Raw genomic sequence first — 22,324 nt, forward strand, 5'->3', positions numbered from 1 at the left:
AAAGTGTTTCAATAGCTTTATTTCATTCAAGATTCTTGTCATACTTTTAACTGATTTTGGTATTCTCTGCTTCCAACAAGCTACGTTTATTAACTAACAACCCACCAAATACAACAAATATACAGGCTTAACATCACAAGGAGGGTAACATTAATTAGGTAATATATACATGACTTTATGAGAAAATTTGTACCATTGCATACAATTTTTACATTGCTACAACAAAATTTAAAGTATGCATTGTTCCTAAATCTTGCCATATGATGTCAAAATGGGATAGTTATTTTTGCTTAGAGCTTGTTAGTTGAACAAAATAACCCTGGTAGCAGATGTTTCTATGTTTGGATCATTTTGTTTATATTTCCAAATACCAGCAGTTACCATGGTGATTTTCTGAAATTTTCAGATTTATTAGTCACATTTTAGTTTAGTTAATTCTTTTTGTGCATTTCTTTCAGTTGTTACAGAGACTTTATTCATCAGCTGCTGGAAACGAATCCCACACTGTTGGTCGATGTTTGGAATTCTGCCTCGAAACCACCCTTAATTTTAAATCTTTGCATTGAAACTCGACTGTTTTACCAGACTTACAAAGAGGAGATGCTGCACTAAATGATGGCATTTTTAAGCTGAGAATGTGATAAGTGCCATTGTATTGACTATAACCCATTGTTTGATCGAAATATGCATTTAGCACTTGATGGACTCCATGTAAACAGAAATGGTGCATATGTATTGAAAACAGTATTGGAGTCATTTGTTGTTTGTGTGGACATGGTGCAGATAAATAGCACTGAATTTTTTTTATCCGCGGACCTGTGCCACCCGTATGTCTTATGCAGATGTAGTAAAGCAGTTTCCATCCAGAGAGAAACTTAAGTCGATGGATTACAAGGATAAGGTGATTAACATATATTATAGTTTTTACTTAAAACTTGCTTTTAACATGAATAAGGTCACATAGTCATATCAGTCTATATACTTTAAAGTTCTTTGGTATTTATTTCATTTTAAATTTTTCTTTGAATGGCATCTCCATTACAGCAGTTTGTCCATGTTAAATCATAATATTGTGCCCCTACTTGTTTTTCAAAAAGTCCAAACTCATGTTTGTTTTTTTTAAAGAGACAGGTAAAATTATTAATGTACTTATTATTAACTTAAGAGTAATTGGACTGACCAAAGTACAGGTAAAATTATTAATGTACTTATTATTTACTTAAGAGTAATTGGACTGACCAAAGTACAGATAATTTGTTTATGTATACTGATAATGTTTTATAATTATGATATCCATGTTCCACTTTATGGTTGATAGTCACAGGTTAGGTTAGGCCTACCACAGGCTTGTCCAGGCTCCGACTTTTGAATGATGTCTGGGTTTTCACAAAGATTTCATGGAATTATTCATATGAAACATGATTTATATGATCATGTCATATCTACACCCACCCAGAAATTTTAAAAGTCATTGACACATCTATTGTTCATAGATCAAAATTATTATACTCTAGCTTTATCTGTGCAGTAACATTCTTTGCTATAGCTATCTAACGCCTAATAGTTGTGCACTAATATAATATGTCTTCGGCATGTGTTAGACATCACTGTAGACCATGGGTGCACAAACCCTGGCCAGATGGCCGAATCTGGCCCACAAACTTGTTCTGTCTGGCCCTCAGGACAAATTAAAACAACACAGAAATCTGGCCTGTGAACAGTAATAATATTAAAGAAATGTGTCTGTGGCCCTCAAGTGGTCTTAGAAAATGCAATCTGGCCCTTGGCCAAAAATGGTTGTGCACCCCTGCTATGGACTATGTCAAGGAAACCTTATAGTTATGTAACTGATACATTGGTAAAGCTTCATTAAAAATCAAATAAAACAAATAAACATCTTTCTCCGATGACTTGAATTGCTATCTGTCAGTAACAATACAAATGATGATATAAATCATGCCACTTTTTAATGTTAATGTAATCTCAGAATGTGCATGTTAATTTACGGTAAAATTATCCTTTCATCAGCATATAATAAAATCATTAAGTGTGGCATATCTTTATTCACAGTACAAAAGCTCAGTATGTTCCTACCTTCTATAATGGTATTATTTCTAAAATTACTATTTATTATTTAGTCATAACAAAATGTGTTCATTATTAACCAAATTGGTTTCTTTTTTATTTCAATTCATTTTAAGAATGTACACATGTTGTTAGAAAAGAAATTTGTTATATTGTTACTATTAACAATATTTTTTGTAATTAAAAAAACATTTGCCTGGCTTGCAAAAGTCTAAAACAACTAAAAAGAATATATACAACACTCGTGCAATGGGAATTTTCAAATTTTAACAAAGGTACACAAATCATATTGGGGTTCCTGTGGGTATTTATGAAAGCCAGTGGGTTTCAAAATTTTGTGAGTACTTAACTTATTTTTACTTCATTTGTACATATAATATTCAAACAATGTTGTTAACTGCTCTAATAATTGATTTATATTTTGCCCAAAATTTACATGAAACCTAAAAATTACAATATTTGGCCATCTTAGAAATTAAGGTTTGGTACTGTACATCTAATCTATTATGCAAGGCCATGCCTGCTATATTTTCCAATTATAGAGTATATAATCAATCTTGCAGCTTAGTTAAAACATGTATTAACTTATTCTGTAGATGACAAAACTGAATCTGTTCACTCATACAAAAACAAAATGTGCCCACTGATTATGTATTTGATTCAAGTTTATCCAATGTGCATGTGTTCATTAATACATACATTATGTGCGCGTGTGTGTGTGTGTTATTACAGACTATTGGAACCTGGGTAAATGCAGCTTAAGTTTACATACTTAAAGTTGTTACTTTTTAATATTGTTATTTTTCTTGTCTTTTCCCTTTTTCCATGTGATATTTTTACATGAGCGGAAAAATAATCATCAGTGATGCTACTGTTGGCTGATAGTAATTTACTGACATCTGTATAGCTACTTTGCTACATTATGATTACTAAGTCATCTGAGAATTGTTAACTGTTAGCGATTATTTACTGAACATAGACTGAGAATGGCCTATTCATTTCTGGATGTGAAAAACTGACATTGCCAGCAATATGAATCTATCTTACACTTTTTACATAAACTGCATATTTGCAAAATGTTAATAATAATGGAAATTACATTTTTATGCATCTTTATTTCACAATAATTTTTTGATATTAGAGTGAATATTCTTCACCAGATTCCACCCCTTACAGCCCATGTGTGCAGCCATCATTATAATATTGTTCTCATATTCTTCTTTTTTTCTTTCCCGTGAAAGGCATGCACTTAATTTTACAGTTATAATTCCAGTGACACATTTACATGGTCTTTTATTTAACTGTAGCAGGTTTCCTTTTCTTATGTGTCAAGAGTTAATGCTGATACTTTGAGAAATTTGTTTCTATTAAAAAATAATTCTCAGAAAGATAACCATTTAATTGTTTTTGCAGATATATACTTTGTTATGCAGGTTAGAGCAGCATGAGATATTAGTGAATGTCAGTGAGGATGTTGCTGTAATTTTGTTGATTTTTAAGAAGCATTTTTAAGATTTTTGTATTTGTCTACATTGAAAAGTGTGACTCAATTACTGTCAGACATTTCTTTTCTCATTCATGTATCTTTGAACATAATAGTGCACTGAAACTTTAGAAAATGTGAATCACATGCTACTGTCAGCACAAATTGGTGAAATCACAAAAAAAGAGGTACATTGTACCATTATTTAAAAAGTTCAGGTGAAACAATTAACATGTATACTGTACTCTTACATTAAAGAACGGTACAATTTGCAATTGCAAATGACTTGCAGTCACAATTAGACGATTAGAAAATCTCAATGACAATGTTTGGACTGAATACAGAAAATATATACATTTCAAAACATGTTAAACTAGGTAAGTAAATTATGAAACAACAGTGTACATGTTTTATACACAATGGATTTTTGTTACCAAAAGAACAATTTTTCTGGAAAATTCATCAGACTAAATTTTCACCACAAAACATTGATCATTTGGATGTCGTTTTTCTAGAAAATCAATAAATGAAATTTATGGTATCCAAAAGTGGTTTACTGTTGCAAAGGCAACATTCTATGATGCATGTACATATTGTTCACTTTGTTACTTGACAGGAGGAACACATCCACTACCCACCGTTTCGTGCCCATAGGCAACTACTTTCTACCCAGATAGCCACCAAAATATTTTATGTGAATACCCTTTGGACAACAATTATTGCCCATGGTTTGATGCCAGTTCATGTTTCATATATTTATGAACATATATACATATTTAGTGCTTTAAGCCAGTTACTGACACAAGTACAAGATATAAAGCATGCACACATGATAATCTAATTATTTAAATAGTGGAGCTCCCCCCACCAAGATTCATTCAATTTTAGCTTATTTACTACATGTTCCATATTTTTAAGCTTTGCTTTTAGGGCTGTTCCATTTGAACATACATAGTACCCAGGGAAGGCAGTTTAAAAAAAAATATATGTACATTGATTTCACAGATTTCATATTTAAATGATAAGAAAATTCTATACTGCATCAATGGGTGAGTATCCCACTTTGAAAGTGCCTTCCTGGGTCCCATGTATGATTTAATGCAATAGCAATTAATCTGGCTGCCATCATTTAAGTTTAATCAGCAATCAGAAGTAATCTGTAATAAGCTTTTTAAATTTCTTTTATTTTTTTTACCAAGCTGAAATAATAAGCAACATCTTAACCATTACTCAATAACACAATCATGTAAAATACAGTTGGAGCAGATGCCTTTGCTAAACAAGAAAGGTAAACAATAATGAAAAGTGGAGCTCTATTAATTGCTCTTGCAACAGAGCAAAATTTTAACATGAGTAAACCAGTACTGATTTTTATGAGTAAAATCATGGAAACAGCAGAAAGTGTGGTCAGAAATGTACATCCCTTTCAGTATTACTGTATACTGAGTTAGCAATACAAATAACATGTTTACTAATAATTGGTGATTCTTGATAATTTGTGCTGTTGAAGACTGACAAATTCTGCTTGAGCTCTGACAGACGAGGCAGAGGTTGCAATCTCTGTGTAAATCTGCAATCTGTAGCAGGTACATGGATTTCAGTGGAGCATAACCTTGTTCTTCTCAATCATGAGAATGACATTTATCACTGGATCTAAAAGATAAACCTACAATATTTAATGACAAATAATGCACTTAGCAGCCAGAAGGAATCATTAATCCATAAGCAACTTTCACTGTATTACTTGCAATATTTCCAAGACAGAAGAATACATTTTCAAAGAATCCGTGAACTTGAAAGTTTTAGCACATGTTTATCCACTAGGGTCCGTATTTGGAGGGTCTTTTATATGTAGGGGTAATTTTACAATTAATACTATGGACAACATAAGTATGTCACAAACAGTTTTACCTCCTATAAAGAAAAGGAGAGTTAAATATGATAGTGACACAGATCTCTAATTACCAATGAATAATCTAAAGCAAGATATTACTCTTTGTTACAGCTTGTACTAAGTATAACTACAGTAGAGCTGAGTAGCCAGTATCGTTTCATTATTTACAATATAACTTTTCAAAATTGAAACTGATGAAAATGAAAGTTTCTTGTAATAAATATTAATTATTTATTGTCAATTTCATATAACATCCATATATTAAATGTGATAATACCTGATTACTATGTGACGTTTTATGTTATTTTTCTTTGCTCATGCTAATAACCTATGTAACTGGGATGCAATGGTCACACCACAGCCTTCATTAACATATTTGCATTAATGAGCAACATGTAAACATTTGCACATGAACTATATTACACTAGTGAAGAGTGGCCGAGTGGTCTAAAGCGCTCTCCATTATGGATCACTGCCATCTCACCTCTGTCTGTGTGGGTTCGAGTCTCGGATTCAGCCAATGTGGGTATGTGGGAAAGCTTGCCAGTAGCTTCTCATGGGTCAGTGGTTCTTTCTATGGGTTTTCCCTGGTTCTTCCTCCACCATTAATACTGGCCGCCATGTATAGCCTATCATGTGCTGAAAAATGGCGTTAAACCCTACAACAACAACAACAACAACACTAGTGAAGAGTTCTTTTTGCTTTAAAGGAAAATATTGGGTGAGATAAATAATATATGTTGGGGTTTGGACTCCCCAATGTAACCTCTTGACTGCGATTTACTTGTCTTGGTTAAAACCATAACATAGATTTTATATGTATTTCCCAGAAAGGAGGAATGGACAGGTGAAAATAATGAGAACGAAGTAAGAATTATTTTATTTAGCAAACAGAAAATGAATTTCTTTTTTTCTGAATTTCTATGAAGGAATGAATCAATTTAAAAGATTTTTTCCATATCATTCCAAAATAGTTTTCCTTTTAAAAATATCATATTTAAAAAAAGTTATGGCAATTAACATTTCAGATGAAATGTTACTATTAGGAATTGTTATGTTAATAGATTTAGGTGTGGATCTCATCAAGAAAAGGAAAAACATTTTTTTCTGCAGTATAATTGCAGCAACTTTTTTTCTTCACTTTTGGAAACATTTTGGTGAAATCTGTAACAGTTATAGAGCTTAGTGAACTGCATCAATGTTTGTTGAAAAATCAATTTTATGCTGCCAAATAATAATATAAAGATCATGAAATTAATATATCACTCTTTAAATGACTAGCAAACAATTCATACAGTGACAATAGTATTAATATTTGTACGTAAGAGCATGGAAGCATTATGGCAGTTTCACTTTCATTTAGCTATGCAACTCAATCAACAGTTTGTTATTCATAAATACTTATATCTACCATATTTACTGTATATGTTGAGACACCATAAATTAATTCTGAATGTACATTTTTGTGCACTGTATGTTCTGGGACACATTGTTTCTTTTCCAGTCTTAAGTTGTGGGCACGTTTTAAATCATTTGAAAATTACATGTCGGAAAATGCACTCCAACTTAAATTTTTATTTAAAAAATTATAAAACTGTACTTTTGTTTAATCCATTGCAGCATCATCTCAACAACCCAACCCTTCTCCTGCACATATATGATCCATTCCTTCAGTGCATGAATATCTTTTTAGTTTTGTCATACAGTGAAAATGTATTGTTGGACACATCTCCTAATAAGCGGAAATTGCATGGAATAAAGTCATTTTATTTAAGATCTGCACCAGTCATGCTAATTCTCACACTTTCAACCACCATCTTATTGACAGTCCATCCAGGAATGAGATCAAACCACACTGGAATTTCATCCATCTTAATGATCATATTGTCTGCAAAATCATCTACTCTTCTGGGCTTCATGAATTCATCTAGGTGACCCTGGATCATCGATGTCCATGCATGAAGTACTATATTATGTCACTTTAGAAACTGTTTCATTATTTCAATTTATTTCCAAAATTCCTGTGAAAACTGGTCAAATAGAAGCAAAGTAGTTTCCTTATGTGGGCCGACTTTGTGTGTGTGTGTGTATGTGTGTGTATATATATATATATATATATATATATATATATATATATAATCAGAACACTTAAAAGAATCCAAAGTCGGCTTGCTTTGAAAAAAATAACCTTTATATTGATATCCTTTAAAAAATAATCGGCTTAAAAGTATCCAAAGTTGGCTTCCAAGGTCAGCTTGCTTTGCAACAAAAAAATAACCTTTGTCTTCATTATCCTGCTGGCAAAATGACAAATAATGATTTTTATCTGCAAGATACTGCCATATAATTGAACTGGATATAATTTGAATTTGATTTGATTTGAATTTTTTTATATACGTAGCTTTAACAATTTTTCAGTCACATCGCTGCGATGTCTGCAATGTGGCAGTTTATAGTGATGTCTAACACTGGGGCATCATGCCGCAGACATGTAGCATGATGTCCCACCCAATCACATTATCCTGACACCAGGCCGACCAGTCCTTACACTAACCTCTTAATGCTGAGCGCCAAGCGAGGCAGGAACTGGATATAATACAATCTTGGTTATTTTGCACATAACACTGTGTCATGGGTGAATGGCACATACCTTCAAGCAATCATTCATGTCTCTGCTGCATATTTGGAGTGTGTGGATACATTTTCTTTAATGCTCATGATGGAAAAAAGAGAGGACTAAGTGATAATAATACAATGTTAATTGATAACAATACAATGTTAATTTCTTTCATTTTATTATCAAATAAGTGTTTTGTTTATCAATTTTAATGCAACATGGGGGTACAAATTAAACACAAATTTATTTCATTTTTTAAGTCTTGGAACATATGACCTAGGTGTAAAAAAAGTTTCACCATAAGTTCTAGTACATGAAAAAATTTGTGTCCAATATATACAGTTATTATTAATAGGCAAGTAGCACTAATTTATAGTAATATTGATAGACAATGAAGCCTCTGCACTAACAATAATGTATAAGTTCAAAATAGATCATCCATTTATTAGAACCACCACAATTTTCTCTCTAAATTGCTGCGAAATGTAGTAGATTGTTCATATGTTAGTTTAATTATCTGATTATATAATGCAAAGAAAAAAAATATCTCATAAACATATACCTTGAAATGAAGCAACATTGAACACTGATAAACTGAACTAATTTTTTTCAGCAGCTTAAACTATAAAAATTGATGTTAAAAAAGTAAACTAAGTCAAAGTACTGTCAACAATGCTCATTACATTGCTATTGAGACAAATGATGCCTCTAACTTGTATAATCTAAATTCAGATCAAAACTTGCTTTAACTGCATTCAAATACATGAAATTGGAGTATTATCCATACAACTGAACCGGAATGATTGCAGTGAAAGTGTGTAGTATCCAGTGTGCTCAAGAAACAAAAATCTTAACATCCAAATCAACATTCGTTGGGGGCCCCTGAGTGGCCGGGTGGTCTAAAGCACTCTCCGTTATAGATCACTGCCATCGCACCTCTGTCTGCATGGGTTCGAGTCTCAGATTCGGCCAATGTGGGTATGTGAGAAAGTTTGCCAGTAGCTTCTCGAGGGTCGGTGGTTCTTTCCGGGGATTTTCCGGGTTCTTCCTCCACCATTAATACTGGCCGCCATGTATAGCCTATCGTGTGCTGAAAAATGGCGTTAAACCGTACAACAACAACGTCAACAACATTCGTCATTCTGATTAACTTACCCAAAAAATCTAATGTAATCTGGTAACGCAACATTTCCCTTTACCTTTGATGATGTAATCCTTCTGGAATTGCCCACTGCCTTTATTGGAGCACTGAACAAATGAAAGAAAAAGAAACATTTTGCATTAGATGTCTAAACACCTTGTATACCACTGATGGAAACAAAAAGGAATCAAAACATACCCATCTTACATAATTTATTTCACCAACAGAAAGCAGAGGTCACATTTAATTGCATAAAGAGGTACCAAGTCTGTTTGTAACTATCAGAAAATCTAGGTGATTAATATTTACATCTGAGTTAACATTAAAGGAGACCAGAAACCAATGGAAATATAGAATAATAATAAAAGTACTATAGCAGAAAACCTTATTCTGAAGTATCATCTGCGACCGTAATGCCAATATTTAAATATTGGCCTATCTTCTAGGAGCTGAATTTCCGTGACCTCGTATGCAAAATTTCCGCGCCTATTCGGTTACTTTCGGGACGTGACGTCATAGTAGCGACTCCAGCAGCCCAAGTGGGAGTTGCCAGAGTAAAAGACAATACCGTTTTGCGTTGCTTACGGGTGTAATAGAACATTAAGAAAAGCCTGTTGACATAAAAAAAAAATCTTTTCCAAAAGATAAAGGCATAATGAAAGAATGGGTACATTATTACAAACGAGTTGAAAACAAAGCAACACCTTACAGCACTATGTGCTCGTTACATTTCTAAAGGAATGTTACGAGAGGGATCATGAAAAAATAGCAACTCAAAGATACGCAAATGCTAGGCCTAGACTAAAAGTTGGCGCTGTTCCAGACATACCTTTGGACATTTTAAATCCTGGGAAAAGTGTTAAATGTGTGAGTTACGAAAACAGGCAGAAAGACGAGTAAGTGACCACAAAATGCAACAATCAATCCACACATCTTTTATCTAATAACAGCAGTGCTAAAAACAAACCTGATAGCCCGACACCCTGGGCCCCTTCTGGTTTTAGTTCCGGCCCATCCTGTATTCAAAGTGAGGTGCCCGTCAGGCTTGTCGAAACAAAAATTGTTTGCCTGAGGAAACTTTGATTGCGCTGGTGAAATGAGTAAATGTATTTTCAAGATGTTGACATACATGCCTTAACACGGCACAATCTAAATCAAATCACCACTGTCCTAGGTGAAATTTAGATTTGATTTTAATCAAATGGAAACTTTTCTAAAAATAAGATTCTAAACCTGTCGTGTTTCGAGAAAACACGATTTTCAGTAATCTTATAAAAATTAAAAAATTTAAAAAAATGCATTGTATACATGTAGTATGCATAAACGGTAATCTGTAATAATTGGGACTGATATAAAACTATTCCTTGGGCAGTTTAAAAAGCAGCGATAAAAAAAAAAAAGAGGTCAAAGTTTCACATTAACTGTCTAATAGAACGGGGGGGGGGGGGGGTATTGACACCCCCCCCCTTGCCCCAATGTGCGACTGCCCATTTGACGTGCCTTTTCTCCCTGAGATACGCCTTATTATTCCCCCATGACAAGCCCCTTTTGCATATTCTGGTCAGTTCTGGCTAAATTGCAAAATAGCTAAAGTTTTGATTTAAGTACGCAAACGATAAAGCCGGTGTGACTAATGAACATAATCTTTATCCTTGGATTGATCTTGTGAAAAGGACTGCCCTTCATACTTACTTCAAAGAAACCATGTTCGACAGTGTGAGTATGCGTAAGCACCAGCAACTGATTACCAAATAAACGATGCCTATTTTGTTGTTACTTACGATGTCATGGACTTAATTTTAACAGTTCAAATCTGCAGTCACAAGTTACCGTACTTGTGGCAACTGTTTTTCACACGTTTTATGCCCCACCTTATTTCCTTAGGTTTAAGTCTTAATGCATGTAACACTGTTTGCTGAATAAAATATTTATTCAGAATTAGTTCTTTAGGGCCACATATACTGCATGGTATATTTTGTTTTATTCCTTGTAATTTAATCATGATAATTAAACTTTTCATATACGGTAGAGGAATGTCAGGTGTTAACTGGCCGAGTTTCTTTGGCAAAAATGGAGATGCGATTTTGTTTGCAGAGAAAAATTTCAAAGTGATCATTCATTTAAGCTAATTGGTGACAACTTTATTCTTTTAATTTTTTTTAATACTATAGTACTGTTGTAGTTGTTTAAAAATTCTGAAATTTACTTGAATAATGTTTAATCTTCACGTTCTATTTACTGAAGAAGAAATAAAGAAAGAAAAAAAAACTGTTGTATGATATTAATTATATCGTCCAGTGCCGGTTTAGACGTGTGTGCATGTGATTTGAATTTTTAACGTAGCTTTAACAATTTTTCAGTCATATTGCTACGATGTCTGCAGTGTGGCAGTTTAGACTGTGGATTGCATACGTTATATTTAAAAATGCTTTGGGGTTGGGTTTTTTTCTTCTGACAAATGAAAATTGACAGACATAATGTAATAATCGGGACTTCGCTGCGCAAAATTGAGAGATATTTCGAGATCGGGAGGTAGAAGAGGAAATACCCCCAAAGTCGGGAGGTTTTTCTCCCGGCTTGAGAGTTGACAGGTATGAACTGTCCGGGCTTGTGGAATTTCATTCAGGACTTTAATTTATTTAAGTCACCAGCCCGGGGCCTGTGCCTAACAAATTTCTTTTAGCACTTACCAGTACAGTACATAAACTATTATATCAGATTGCAGATTCAACTTTGAATGTGCAACCCAAATGTGGTCTCCTGTCTGCCTCGCTCGCCAATGTTTATGTTTGTATTCGAGGACTGGCTAGTATAGCGTCACGGTACCACGTGATCTGTCGTCTCATCAAAACTCGGAAAAACTCGGCAATTTACGGAATCGTGGTATCTTCCACGCAATATAATCACTACCCGCTTACGATATTTAATTTATAAACATTGCAGTCGAATTAAAATCTGTAGAGAATTACATACGTAAAAGGAAAATTTTGATTTCTAGTCTCCTTTAAGTCAGTACTCAGAATTTAGTCCCTACCTTTCTTAACGTATACACACACCCCCACCCCCCCCACCCCCCGCTGTCTCAACAGTGTAATCATATTGTTTGTTTATTGACTGGTGTGTGTGTGTGACTTGGATTTTTAACATAGCTTTAACAATTTTTCAGTCATATCGCTACAATGTCTGCAGTGTGGCAGTTTAAAGTGATGTCTAGCACTGGGGCATCATGATACAGACATGTAGCATGATGTCCCACCCAGTCACATTATCCTGACACCAGGCATACCAGTCCTAACATTAACCTCCTAATGCTGAGCGCCAAGCGAGGCAGATGTTAGTACCATTTTTGCAAGTCTTTGGTATGACTTGGCTGGGGATCGAACACACGGCCTCCCACATCTGAAGCGGATGCTCTAACCACTAGGCCACCGAAGTGGTTTGTTTACTGACTGGAAGGCATTTTAGTTACTCTTTGTAACAGTGACGCTTTAGTACAGTTGTCTAAGTTAGAAGCTGTCCACAGTCAGTGATAAAGCATCTTTTTGAATCAAAGCTGTGTTGCTACATGAAGTTTTTTCACAATACTTTGTGCTTTGATTTCATCTGGGACTTATTACAATATTATCTATTTCTAAGCTTTCTGGACATAGGACGAAAGAGTTCTTTGTCTCTGGTAGAATTAACACATGATATATTTTCTTGACTGGCAATTGTAAGATTATTTGTTTGATGTTAATATTTTGGGATACATCATACAAAGTTGTTTTTCAGTTTGGCCAGTGCCTGTGAACTCTCTCTCTCTCTCTGTACTTATTACCTACAATGTAAAATTGCTTTCACTCCGAACTTTAGGGAAAAGTTTGCTCTACTTGTGATACAGAGACTATCAATATACTAGAACAGCAGTAGTTAAAAGCAACAGCGGTTTATAAACATTCAAGCTCATCAGCTTACCCATCATGTAAAGCTGAGTATTAAATGATACTAAATCACCACTACGAATATCCCACCCAATAAAGATTAAAATTAATACTGCACATAATAATACAATACGTGTGCAATAACTTATATTTACATGCGAACAATTCAAAGTGAAATATCTAAGACATAATGGAATTAATGTGTTTAATCTAGAAAAATTATTAATTGTTGCTCACAGAAGGTTAAACCATTTAGTGTATTGAAGTAATCACAAAAATATTGCACATTTTCATGTTAATGTTAAAAATAATACATAATTCAAAATGCCGATCCATAGCTTAAGGAACGGAAAATGTACCATTTTTTATGACAAATTAAAATGTTCCCACTCTATTACAAAATAAATAATATTTCCCTTTCACACATTAATGTATAGCATATATGTTATGAGATGTGGCAGACAACTTTAGATAGGTTTTTATGTCTCATGCAGAATATGGGATAGTCAGTCACACCCATACTTCTAGCATGGATGCTTATACCAGTCATCTATGATATATCAAATGGAAAATATACCTTTGTAGCATCACATTTCTCAGCTTGTCCTTAGCCGCTGACTCATCTACACACCTTTATCAGAGGAATGGTCATGTGAACATCTTTTCGACTATCAGGTGACAAGGCCCATTTGTAAAAGTCCATATAATTACCAAAATCAGCTGAAATTACACTAATCTGCAAACAAAGTTAACAAAAAAAAGAGAAAAAAGTTACAATGAAGAATTATATTTCAAGCACAAATGAACTATAATGACATTATGGTCAGCTGTTAAAACATTTCATCGATCCAACAACTTTACCCATGAACAGTTACACTGGCAATAATAATATTCTGATATGATGTTAAGGGTTGTCCATAAAGCACGTATGCAAACAATTGGTGATTTTTTTTACCCCTTTCCCATTACTCATTGCAAATCATACATTTTGTATCCACCCTTGTGTAAGTACATTGCTGAGTCACCACCCCCTTTCCAAGAATAGATGGGACAATTGAATTTTAAAAGATGAAGTTATTAGTAGTCATTAAAAATAAGCAGCAGTTTAAATTAATACCATGTAAAACAAACTCTGAAAATGAAAGTAGGAAAGTATTAACATTAACTATAATAGTGATACAAAGGTTGAATTTTACAGAAATCGTAACCAATGCTTTTCTACAGCAAATATAAATATTTATCTCTAATAATAGTTTTAAACAAGTGACAGCAGCTAATATTTAGTTGACCTTAACTTTAATAGTCAAATATCAGACAGTGACTAAAATTTTTATATCAACTTTGGAAAATTGGAATATTATCAGCCTTATCATCATTTGGAATGACTGGACCTCAAATTTTTATCATCAGCTTCGATATCATCAAAATCATGAACCATAACAGTTCTTTTCTCAGGTGACAATTTTTTTAAGGTGTGTGCGATCATGTGACATTTCATGATGGCTTAGGATGAGTAATTAATTTAAGACATGCTTCTGAATCTCACTTTTATAAAAGTAAAGGACAATAGGTGTCAAAAAGGCAATCAATGTGCCTATCCAAGTACAATACTGTCCCAATCTGGCAAGGTATGGCTTCACAAATTCGCATGAGGCACCAGGGTCTGGAATGCATAATCTGTCGGAATCATGAGATAAAATAACTGGTCATGCCAGAAAATGAAGAGGAAAAAATGTCTTCTACAAAGTGCAACATGTGCAATAAAACTACAACATATCACACTTCATAATTCTAAGCAGATATTGCCTCTGCCTGACATGGCATACCAGCCACTTTGCATCTAACTCATCTGCTAGTTATGTTTCTGACTTGACTAGTCTTCATAAACATCACAGTTATCAAGGAATATTGACCCCTATCGCTGCAGAACATACTTAGCATTTACCCTGCCACATACACAGGCTAATGCTTTTTGAATTTTTTTCAACACCTCCCACCTCCACTCAGTGAATACATACTTTATGCTCGACCTATTAGTGTCACAGAAAAAATAAAGTGACAGAATGAACTAATCATGTCACTATCACAAAATTTACCAGTACATACATTATATAATATACAGGTGACCGCCCCAGTGGCCTAGTGGTTAGAGCGTCCGCCTCGGATGTGGAAGGTCGTGGATTCAAACCACAACTGAGTCATACCAAAGACTTCAAAAAATGGTAATACAGCTGCCTTGCTTGGTGCTCAGTATCAAGAGGTTATTGTTAGGACTGGTCAGCCTGGTGTCAGGATAATGTGACTGGGTTGAAGATGATGCTGCATGTCTGGGGAATGATAAACCAGTGCTAGACATCATTATAAGCTGCCACTGCAGACATTATAGTGATATGACTTAAATTGTTTTAAAGCTATGTTAAAAATCTAAATCACATACTATAATATACAGGCAAATGTACATTTATATGGACAAGTTATTCGTAAAACTCGAACAGTACTGACTGTTATTGTCACCAGATATGGATATGCACTGACAAAGTTATCATTCAACTTAATGCATCTGTTGAACAGACTTCTGATGTTAATGATCAGCTGACTAAAATATCAATATGATTACCATCAAGGTTGTAAAATGTTTGTTTTAGGAGATTTTTGGATGGATTTTGGTACGTATAGGATATGGGAAGATATGGACCAGTATATAGACCCAGCAAAGTCTTTACAACTAAGGTAACATACATTTGAGTGATGAAGCTGTATAATGTATATTTATCATTTAAGCAGACCAAAAATGGTCTTAAAACTTGTGTAGTTATGTCACAAAATTTATGAGACTCAGTCAATTCAGTTTTTGATTTAAACTGATTCAAAATTCGAATTATTTCTTTCCTTTTGTTTTGATTTTCTGTTATCTACTATACATGAGTGCTTTGATATTTCAGGTCATAAAGTCTGCAATCAGCAAATAAGTTAATAAAAACAATGACCCTCAAGATATAATTTAAGTCTGTTGTTGTTTGTATTAAAATGAATTTATTTTCCACTATAAATCAGATGGCTGTGGGAAACAAACAATAAACAGATGTTATGTACAGTCCTAGTTGTAAAAGGGGAGTTACTCTGATATTGCAGTAAGACCAGCAACAAAACAATAATCTGATAATGGCATATACTTGTATTAATGTTGGAAATTTAATGTATCATTGTGTTGCACAAAGTGTAATCAACTTGAAAAATGGATGCTACTTCTATGGCACTCATTATGCCACCTGTGCCCTACAGCAACAGAAACTTATAAGAAAGAATTAAAGAAATGCATTTGTAAATAACCACCCACGATGACTGGAGCTGCTCTGTGATTGTTGCTGAGAATGAACAATCAATATGAGGATGAAAGTACATATCAACCTAAGACTGTCTGAACAACAACCGGTGTTCCAATGAAAAGTAATAAATCGTGTACAATGCAGCTTTCAAGTCAACGCCTGTTAAATGCGAAAGCCACCAAAAAACAACATTAACATGCTTCACATTTTGATTCTTATTTGCTACTATAGATTCGATTTCCTAGTCCTTGACCATCACAGTAATCATATGATCTAACTCTTGTATAACATTATCAGACAACAAACAGGCTAAACATTTTGTTAAAGTGATAGAAATTTTAAGAAGATATTGATTCTATCTGAGAACATAGGTTAAGGATATTATTTTGAAACAGTAGTATTCATGGGTTTACTTATCAAATAGTGTACGTGTCAGCAATCCTGACATTTTCCCAAAATAAACTGGTGATTTAGAACTAGTAACCTATGGTCATGTGGTATATATAAGCAGGGATCGTCCTGGGCTTCGCCAATATTGCAAATTGCGATTTTTTTTCCTTATTGGCGACAAAATTATCCCATCTGGCGATTTTTTTTGGCAACAGACTTTTTGGTTATTTAATGTGTACATACAATAATGGATTTGGACTGGATAAATGAAAAGGGAGAATGAAAGGAAGCCACAAACTTTACTAAGCAATGCATTGGAATCAATCTATTACACAAACGATCCTTTGTTCGTATTGACAACCCCATCTTTACAGTGCACTGTTACATCATAATCTGCTTATGCTGACATCTGGGCTGAGTACTGTATCACAATCATGCTATCGAACTATACCTACAACTGACCGACTTCTGAAGACACGAATAAAACAGATACAATTGATTGAATGGCTAATCCTTCTGTTGTTTTTTGTTTTTTTTTTACATATACCAGTACAATAGTTTTGCTGAACCTTCGTAGAAAACTGATAACCTTTGAAGTACCGACTACGCGTATAAATACAAAGCAAATGGAAAAAATCAAAATCACAATTATATCTGTCGCCAGTGCAGCATTTTACTCATTGATCTTTTCCTTTTGCCATCAATCCGTGTTACGGCTGCAGAGACTTAAACTCCGCAACAAGAAATAGCAAAAAAAAAACAGTTTTGCATAATTAATAATAATTATTTATTTCTCAAAATACAGGAGTGAAAGAATCTCTAAATTGGGTGTGAATTTATGCTTATATATACGGTCCAATATTGCCAGGTTTTGACTCGTGTAAGTTTCATTCGTGGGAATGGAGATCCTATTTTGCTTGTCAGGAAAATTTATACAGCGTTCAGTGATCATTCTTGGGATTTAGGAAGCACATCACAACAAGCTTTCTGAAGCTAGCCATGGGGGTGGGGGGGCTGCTGAGAGACTACTGGTGTCACCTGTCAGCACTGTAGACTGAACGTGGATTCAGTAAGATGAGCCTCATAACAACTGACATCAGAAATAAACTCTGCATCTCATCTCTCGAGAATTTAATGAGAATCAGCATGTACAGATGTGAACAATTAGACTTTGAAACTGCATTCAACAAGTGGGCAGCCCTAAAATCACGACGGATCTTCATGTAACACTTTGTAACATTTTGTTAATGCTTGTTGTAATTAGAGTATTAACTAACCCATCTTTTGTAATTTTCATTGCCTGTTACATTAACAGACTAAATTAACACTTGAAAAAATGTACACTACTTGTTCTGGCGACACTTTTTGAAAATTGGCGACAAAATATTGAGGTTGGCGATTTTTCTGGCAACAGCTTTTTAAAAGCCAGGACCATCCCTGTATAAGTACACAATATGTGGTGCAATAGATAAAATAAATACCGAAAAGTTCAAATATCGAGATACCACAGAACCAGTATCGTCGGAAGCTAGGCCACATCATATTGGTTTTTCCACAGGGGCTCGTATCGTTACTTACAACTGACCTGTCATACACGTACTATTTATGTTGTCCAAATATCAAAAATGGGGAGGCAAGGGTCAGAGGAAACTCGGACTAATGTACTATATAATAACTACAATATAGCACATGTATGACAGGTCCATTGTAAACAACAATACGAACCCCTGTGGGTTTTTCAATGATTTTTTTGTTTTACCAGTCCTCGAAAATTAATAACGGTAATAAACTTAGAAGTGTTTTATTCGGAAAGAAATGTAATTGCCAGTACCCAAATAAAATGTAACTTATTTCTTAGTAACGCTGTCAGTATACATATTACTACGAGTCCTGCCGTGCAGATAAAATAATGCGATCTTATTACTAAACCACGAAAACTGATAACGGTCATAAATGGGTATGAGACGTACTGTTTTGTTTAATTTCAGTTCTAATTTAAAAACGTGTCTATTGAAAAATATAAACGTACAAAGAATTCATAGATACGGTTATAATAATAATAATAATAAATAATAATAATAAAACTAAAACTACTATTTTGTTGTTGAGTTTAATTATAGTAGCGTTCGCACAATTGTGCATGTGCCACTTTTTTCTGACTGCACCGCAGCCTGCTAGTTGTTCCTGGGGAAGGGGATGGTGCCACCTCCCCCAGGCTTTTATGGATTCAAGGAACCCTGATAGTTTGGCAACTACTAGCGAAATAACCTTGCTATTCAACCAATCCACGAAAATTGATAACGCCACCAACGGCGGTCTAATTTCAAATAGTACTTAAAAAAATTGTAATAGTAAACAAAATAAAATGCAATTACCAAGCTCTGAAATGAAACGTACAGTGAATTATTAATAACGGTTAAAGTATATACACTACCGGTCTGATAACATAATACTAAATTTCTAGCAACACAAGTCTCAACGTCAATGTTATTTTCTAAATAACCACAATGTCCAATGAAAACCATCGTTTCAACAAAATTATTTGCATATTTGCATAAATGAATATTTAATGACTGGTAGGATTTCTCCATTATCCCAAGTGCTAAGATAAGTCTGCACCAGCATCATTTTTGTACAGAAAGAGTGGGTCTTTCTTTCCAACTGTAAAATATTTAGTTGTGCCTCCAATAGGATTACCGACAAAGACGCACCAAAACAAAAACAAGAAACAAAACACAGCGAGGTTTGTCATTCCGGAATTAGGAATGTTGATCTTAAAACCCTTTGTCAAAGCGCTATTAAACGCTACCTTTTGATTGGTGTATTGAAATGGCTCAACGAAAATAGCAAACGTCGGCAAGAACACAACACCAATCGGAACTACTTCGGTCTTTTACGCTAAGTCAACTTGACGGAAATGACATCGAATTTACAGCACGGATCGAACCGCCCACTTTTTTAACCCTTAAATCGTAACAAGTCGTCTTTTTGACAGCTAATGCATACTAAATTCAGTCACTAGCAAGGTAAATAGTACAAAAGAAGTGCACATATAGATCAAGCTGTCCGTTTCAAATTGCGATCTAGAAATATCGGGGGCGGGTGGGGTGGTAAACAAGTACTAAGCAAACGATTGGACTGCGTGACGGAATCCCCGCTCTCTTGTAGGTGACTCCAGAGAGCAAAGCGCCTGCATCTAACGTGTTTCCAGGGAATAATTTTAACCATCAAACTGTCAGAAAACAAACTATAGGGAAATGTTTCCGTTGTTCTCAGCTCATGGGGGGGGGGGGGGGGGCGGGGGCGCCCCCACGATCCGCCTCCTGGATTGTTACCTTCGTTACTTCCATTCATGAAGCCCAACGATATAAATCTGTGGCTCATTATGGGCGAAAGTCGGAGTTACTCTCTACCTGTACACATGTAAATTGCCACCAAAATCAATCCATAGTGTAGTACTAATATTAGTACCCCTACTCCTACCTCCTACCTCAACCCCAACAAATCAAGTTGAGGCTACGACATCGTAGCTATCCATAGTACTGTTTGATAAGAATATCATTTGTTGGTATGATATTCATCAAGGCCCTGTCCGTTCACAAAATAGGCACTTTACTGACCTTGAGCCAGAAAAAAAATTATTTATACAACCGTGACAGGTCTGAGGTCTTATAACTAGACTGATGAAGTATGTCAGTGTTATATGGATACTTTAAAAATATAAGCATGCACATATTCATGCAGCTCATATGCGTACAAATAACAAAGGTGCTGGAAGAAGTATTTGTGTGCATACATCTTGCTTGCCTAGCCTGGATGAATTGTATCGTGTGCATCCAACATGTGGTATGCATGTGTATCTACCTTTTTCTCTACTGCACTTAACCCTAATATTTACTCTAACAATGGGCGCCCTCATGTAATGATAAGGCATTTCACCTCTTAACATGTTTTGGCCCACATCCGTAGAATTTAATAGCTGACAACTACAATTTCCCCACCACCATCACCACACACACACACAAACAACCTGCGAGCTCCCCTGATTGCAACCGAAGGTACAACGGTTAGACCATTCTTTCTAGTATATGTGTTCCATGACAAAACATCAACTTAAACTTATCAATGAGTGTTTGTCAATATAGATTCATATTTAGTTAGTAGGGTTAACGGCCAAGTGTGAGAGCTGAGAACAAGGGGATTTTGTTTGTCCAGCATGACAGCAAGTACTATTTTAAAAAAAAAACAACATAACCTGACAGTTTCTCTGTTTGAACAAAAAACGCAATTTGTTCGTAGACTTAAGGCAAATGGATATTACAAGTCATAACCTTTCCACAGGAAAATATCGTCACAAGGATAAGGATGTTTGAGCCAAATGTTAAAAGTCATGGGTAAACACACAGGAAGAGCATCCGCTATTGGTCAATTTACTGTCCAAGCAAATAGTGTAGTAGGATTTATCCATCGGTAAAAAGGGCACGCGACGTAGAAACAATATTTGGCAGGTCCCAGACTAGGGGCAACAATAGGTTAATCCGAAGTCTTTGCGTTTGAAAAAATGGCAAGCTATTAAAGTGACTCGTTGATTACTCAAGTGATTCAGACCATCTCAGCTATTTATGTGATACATAAATGTGCCTCGTGCGTATGTTAGCACAGTAATTTCCATATATTCATTCGCAAAAAAATAAACCGCAACCTATTCGGACCACGTCGGTTAGTTTGTACGATTAGATTGGCTGTAGGATTGGTAGAGAATTTACGAATGGAAACAAAGTTTGATACATTTGTTATTTCTCGGTTAATCCTTGTTTCGTACATAATAGAAAGGTCAGAATGAGTTATTGGCACACATTCAAGTATGATCTGTAGTTTTAGCCACATGTTGCCAATGTACCCAGCACCATTGTCGCTAAGAAAGTGATATTGGGCGAGTTGCTATCAAAGCAAATATTGTAGCAGAGATTATTGGTACATCCAAATGGCATGCGAGGTAGAAACAATATTTGACACGTCACATATTAGGGGCGAAAATTGGTTAATCCAAAGCCATTGCAAATTAAAGAAAGGCAATCTTTCGAAGTGAACTGTTGATAACTCAACACTTGTAGATAAGCCAATTAAAAACAATTATGTTTACATGGTTATAATCTCGTCATTGATGGCATGGTTTTGTTTGCGTAATTGACGAATCAAACTATTTTTAAATTAATTACCCAGGTTTTTTTTATAATCATGCATGATGCATCGCTGTTAGTACTTTGCTGAGGGAGACCGACAAAACAGTATTTTAATGTCAAAGTCAGTTGAGTCTCGAAGGAGAGTATTTAAGCAGCCATGACTGGCATTTGTCTTCACTCACATGTCATGATGTTAGAACGACCTGCTAAAGGATGAATTTAGTCTAACCAGAGAGTATGAATCAGTGCCAAAACATACATTGTAAAAACCAAACCATACATACA

General features: G+C 34.8%; 1 protein-coding gene and 1 long non-coding RNA gene across 10 annotated transcripts in view; one reads left to right on the forward strand and one right to left on the reverse strand.

Annotated features, from left to right (window-relative positions):
* LOC149805069 (uncharacterized) lies at nucleotides 1-19,581 on the reverse strand. Of its 5 annotated transcripts, none has more exons than XR_016417535.1 (3): nucleotides 19,232-19,581; nucleotides 13,718-13,876; nucleotides 1-9,327 (listed from the first exon to the last, which is right to left on the reverse strand). It is a non-coding gene; the product is annotated as an uncharacterized LOC149805069 (long non-coding RNA). The 5 variants fall into 5 exon arrangements; XR_016417533.1 differs by having other exon boundaries at nucleotides 13,718-15,467; nucleotides 19,291-19,427; XR_016417531.1 differs by lacking the exon at nucleotides 19,232-19,581 and having other exon boundaries at nucleotides 1-5,221; nucleotides 9,279-9,327; nucleotides 13,718-19,217.
* The window catches only part of LOC149805070 (trans-L-3-hydroxyproline dehydratase-like), a 22,231-nt gene continuing 19,382 nt past the window's right edge, over nucleotides 19,476-22,324 (forward strand). The window contains exon 1 of one of the 5 annotated variants that reach the window (XM_089947066.1): nucleotides 19,476-19,599. The gene's annotated coding sequence lies outside the window, so the exon portion shown is untranslated. Of the gene's footprint in view, nucleotides 19,600-19,712; nucleotides 19,883-22,324 lie in introns of those variants that run through there. The other 4 variants (XM_089947047.1, XM_089947073.1, XM_089947041.1 and 1 more) reach the window with 4 other exon arrangements.

This window comes from Sinohyriopsis cumingii, chromosome 2 (genome assembly GCF_028554795.1).
Source record: "Sinohyriopsis cumingii isolate HCF-2022 chromosome 2, ASM2855479v2, whole genome shotgun sequence".
NCBI classification, from domain to species: Eukaryota; Metazoa; Mollusca; class Bivalvia; order Unionida; family Unionidae; genus Sinohyriopsis; species Sinohyriopsis cumingii.